Here is a 5,396-nt window from a genome sequence, read left to right as displayed (position 1 = left end):
AGATCCATTATCTTTAGGATACAAGCACGCATTCATGCATAATGATAATTATCATTGTTACAAGTCTATAAAAGATCTACATACTGCCCCTACCCTGTTGAACATACACGGACTTTGTAGAACCTTTAGCAACTGATGAATATATGTATGATTGAGACGTCGCAACCTACGATTTCTTAGCACTCATATCTAACTACATAATTAGTTTAATCATAACAAGATTCACGTATATGCAATTCAGAAGTCATTTGACTAATTATCTTGTTGCTAGCAATTAACTAAAATAACATTTAATAGAGAGTACCAAAAGGACAGAGAAAGCATCTGGCAATCTGAGTATATGCGCAACAAAGTTTTCCAACTCACCATAAGATCATCAAAGTCCTTCAGTCGTGCTGTCTTCGACCTTCCATTTATTTTCACGACAAAATTGAGGACACTAGCAGTATCTTCCACATCAGAGTCCATAACAGATCCACTTCATCTAAAGCAACCATTTGGTGAGTTTGAAGATGTTCTTTCGATGATTTCCATTTTTTGGCTTGAAATTTCCGTTCAGAAGTTTGTCATGAAAGTAATGGTGAACTCGTAGGGTTTTCTTTCTCAACCTTAGCTAGTGATGTAACTGTTTCCGCTTCTGGCTTTTTGAACTGAGGAAGTAACAAAGTTTTAAACTGTGACTTATCATCAAACTGGGGAGGTGATACAGGTTCCTTATCTGGCTTATTGAACTTAGAAGGTGACATGACTATATGGTCTGGCTGATCAAGCTGAGGAGATAACATCTCTTCAAACTCCAACTTACCAGGCTGAGAATGTGGAGTTATTTCCTGATCCACCTGGTCAAACTTGAGATGACATGTAGCAGCCACAACTGACCTGCAACTATTGCTTCTAGTGAGTTGGAAACTACTTGATGGGGAATATATAATTCAGAAGACCTGTTGAATTTCTCTGCGAAGTCTCCAAGACGTTCAATGGTTCTTTGAAGGTCCTCAATTTTTTGCTGAAGAACATCTTGGTTATTGTCTATAGTTCGTGAATCAACTCATTATCCTCTTTTGATGATTTGGCATCACCATTCTTGACAAGTCTCATGGGTGATTTTCCTCCAATATCTTCTAAAGCAGCAACGAACAAATTAACATCTACTTCGTGGCCTTCAGTGCAATGAACTTCCCTACAGTTATCTCCATATTCAGGATTAACTCTGCCAGCTATCTCTTCCCAACCCTTACATGGATCAGGCCCAATAAACTCAGGAGTATGTCCATCCAAAAGAAAATTGTCTTCAGGATTCTCAGGCTGTTGAGCAAGGTGCTTATTCAACAGTGTTTCAATACGTCTTGGTTCATTGGAAACCTCAGACGCGTTGCCTGTTCTTGGATCCGTATCAGGATGAAGATTATTTGTAAAACCTGAGCATTCTGAGGCCATATCTCTATATACACTCAGAAGCTGATCTTTCCCTACCGACTGAAGCAAATTTTCAACATGAGATTGGAAAGTATCACGTTCCCGAGTCAATTCTTTTATCACTTCATTCATCTGCACATTTTCGCGTCAGGAAAAATGACAAACGACGGCTAATATAAAATACCATAAAAAACCAGTCATTTTATTAGTTTCCCGTTGACAACAAATCAAAGAAAAATCTGACTCTATAATAAGCTTTGAAAAAAAGTACTGACCACCAAATTTTCACTTAGATCTAACATATTTATTTTGATGGGCTATGATTAAGTGCCGCATTAAGTTATTTAGAAGGAAAACTTGACTTGACTTCCAAGGTTTTTTTTTTTTGGGTGAGAATTTTAGTTTCAAGTTAAAACAGAATAAAGAGATCATAACTAATAAGATATTTAGGCTCATTTTCCTCCTTAAAGCCTTATTTCACATTCGAAGAATGGAAAATAAATTTTAGTGTGTTCATTGATGTTAAAAGATAGTCCAGATGGATGTAGCAAGTAATATCTATTGGCACAATTGAAAACAAAAAAGAAAAGAAAAGAAAAAAATAGTCTTAATCACTCGCGTAATAGGGGAAGGTTTTAGGAAAAAGGAGAGGAGATGACTACCTTTTTGGTAGCTCATAAGTCATAAATTCATTAAAAGTGAAAGTGAATTTCTTTTTTGTTTTTAAATCTGATTCAAAATAGCAGAGTAATTTTCTAAGTAAATAACTTATGAAAACATTTTGCCAGTACCAATATGGATTTGGCACCAAGAGGATCCATTTTATTAATCAAAACTCACCTGTTCAATCTGAAGTTCTTTCTCCTTAAGCATCACAGTGTTTGGAGCAAGGCTCCTTAACTCATTCTCCATTCTAGCCAATTCCTTTTGCAGATGCTTTACCAAAATCTTGTCTGACATCATGACATTGACTTGAGCATTAGTAGCAACTTGTTTTGCACAACCAGCAAAAACAGGGTATTTTTAGATTGCTCAACATGGTTGCGTGTTGGACTAATGGTGCAAATGATGGCTGTTCTGGCATTGCCTCCTAAAGAGTTTTGTAAGATGCGAGTTAGCTTGGAGTCTCTATAAGGTATATGTCCGTTTTCTTTCCTTGCTGCATTGAGTAGTTGCAATTCATACAGACGTTGTAATCAATGTACTAACATGGTAGAGATAGACAAGGGGTAAGAAGAATAATCTTGCATGGCAATAAAGGGTAAAAATGCAGACAAAATATGAATCCAAACACTCGTTATAACAATGAGCTATATCTGGAAACCCAAACAAGAGCTAATAACAAAAAAGCTGTACATGCTTCCATTCCAAACCGCATCTTTTTTTTCATTAGTGACTTTCTTAACCTCTAGGACAGTCAGTCAAAATTCCTAAAATACAGGTCATGTACGACTTAAATTACTACTGCTAACTTTTTTGAGTTTCTTACTAGCTTACATAGGGCATAACCTCTAGGACAGTCAGTCAAAATTCCTAAAACACAGGTCATTGCACTCTTCAGATGAAGAGCATTTACTCAAAAAAAAAAAAAAAATCATCTAAAGATTGATCACCTTGAAGATTGATGAAGATTTATGCCAATCTATGATTTGGCCAAATTTAATTTGTCGTTTGTATAATAAGTAATATCATGGCCGGGCAACAAGGATGCCTCGTGACCAGGAGAGAGGTAATAATAGCTACTTAAGAAATTCCGACATTTCATATTTTCTTTATCTATTTAAACTGTTTCACCTTCCCTCAAGTAGAACTTTCAGATCAAGAGCTTCAATAATTCATTTGAATATCCTGCAACTGGAGGGCAAGTACCCTTAAGAAAGAAAAAGGCTTGAGAATTCCTACCTTAGTTTCCGGATCACTGTTCCAAGGGTTAGTAAACTGCGATTTATATGGCCACCTTCTCTCAGTCTTGTACCTTTTGTTAGTGCTTGAGAAGCTCGCTCACTTCCAGCAAGATCAACAAAATACTGCAGAAAAAAATGAACTCTTTCGTTCCTTTACAAGACAATTATCATACCGCTGTAGGATAAAAGAGTCAAAGATCATACCACACTAGCTACGAGAATGCCAGACCTGCTAGTGCCTGCACAATGACTAGGAGAACTTTCAATCGTCTGCAGGAATTTAAATTTTTTGTGAAAATTTCGGGAAAACTTGTCTCAATTAATGAAAGTAACTTCGTGATGGAGTTCACACCAATCGAAGAATTTGATGAGATCTGGAGCTAGTTTCATTCACGGAAGTCTCTTTTGTTGTCCTTTGAGCTGCCATAATAATACAGATAGCTAACACTTAAAAAAAATTCACCAGAATGTATCAAAAGCGATACAGGAGTAGCACTAAGTAAACACCAATACCAGCACATATAGACAGGAGTTGCTGCAAATGGCTCCTCCCTGTCAAAAGCTCCTCTTTAAGTTTCTCAACGATTGTCCCTCTCTGTTTAGGGTGCGAATATCAATGATCATTCAATAGAATGAAAGCCAACAATTGGACAAATAGGGAAAACATGGCATAAATTTACCCTTGGATCATCTAGAAGTCTAAGGGGGTTATTATCTGCACTTTGAAGGTCTCTGACATTTTCATTATAGATCTCCATGGCAGAAAACCTCAGAACAAATTCTCTGTCTTGATGCTGAGAAATGACAAGTCATCTTTTGGATGCTATTAAAGAACATCATCTATTTCATTGCAAGCGAAGAGCAATAAAATTGTTTTATACCGTCTCTATATAGTCGTATATATCTCTCACTGCAAGTTCAGTAATTCCAGTCATGGTATATGTCTTTCCACTGCTGGTTTGCCCATATGCGAAAACACTAGCTGAAGATGGGTTTCATCAATGAGGCAAAGATGTTTAAAGCATAAACAATAATAGAAATAATCAGGAAGCACAAAGCGACATTTTTTTTTTTTTAACTCACAATTGATACCACCAAGCACCGAAAGAGCAACTGCCTTGACCCCTGCCTCATATACATGCTGTGTGGAGCAACCATCCCGAAACACATTGTCTGTGTTCCAAAAAAAAAAATGATTATTAAAAAGGGGCTTGAGAAAGGAAGAAAATGTTGAACATGGGATTAAGGATTGCTGCAATTAATAGAGACGTCATGCTTGATCTTGAAAATCACAAGATGGAACATATATATGTGAAATGCTAGGTCATAATTGAGAGTGTCCCCAATTTATCAAATACAAAAATTACAGAATGGCCTTCATCATCCAGCTAAATTGGAGCTTTACCAAACGTGTAGGTATCCATTGAGGAGGAGGATTCTGAAAAGGTGTTCTTGCATTGGATGGAATTGGGAGAAATGCATTCCCACTCTGATACATCGTTCCTGGCTTTTTCTTTCTCGTTCAAAGGCCTTACTCTAACCGAAACAAAAATTCTCTCTTCATGGCCATTTGATCGAGGTGTTTCCCTCATTAATTCCCCCCAACCGGACAAATTTTAATAATGCAAGACACGGAGACGAGGACTCCGGATTCAACGATTATTCCTGTTCAATCGCACCGTCTGTATCCCTACGGGAAATATCACCCATTGATCAAATCATTTTGTCGTCATTCAATCGGTACAGGCCAAAGGCAGCTCCCGAAGAAAACGAACGATCAAACATGAGCGAGCATTACTAATTCAAAGAGGTACAATGCAGGTACATAGACATGCTCGCATACAGCTATGAACAGCCCAAGAAGCCGTTCTCTCTCCCTATCGCGCCAGAGAAAGAGAGAGAAGCTGAAGGAAGGGCTATGCCTCTGTTCAATGGCGAAGCCTTGGGTCCTTCCCTCCCATTCCATGTGAGGTATAACAGAAATCAAGGCTGAATCCACAATTTTGACCCCCACTCTCGCTATCACTAATATTCACGCAATCACCGCGCGCATTCTGGAAGTTATTTCGTTGAATG

General features: G+C 37.7%; 1 pseudogene; it reads right to left on the bottom strand.

Moving 5' to 3' along the window:
• Nucleotides 1-1,012: 1,012 nt before the first annotated feature.
• On the bottom strand, nt 1,013-5,396 carry LOC129301357 (kinesin-like protein KIN-7I; annotated as a pseudogene).

The sequence above is a fragment of the Prosopis cineraria genome, unplaced genomic scaffold, assembly GCF_029017545.1.
Source record: "Prosopis cineraria cultivar Desert tree isolate PC_DT_omini unplaced genomic scaffold, ASM2901754v1 PC2065, whole genome shotgun sequence".
In the NCBI taxonomy this organism is placed as follows: Eukaryota; Viridiplantae; Streptophyta; class Magnoliopsida; order Fabales; family Fabaceae; genus Prosopis; species Prosopis cineraria.
The sequence above is the reverse complement of the archived record's forward strand: the minus strand, read 5'-3'. Positions and strand labels throughout refer to the sequence as shown.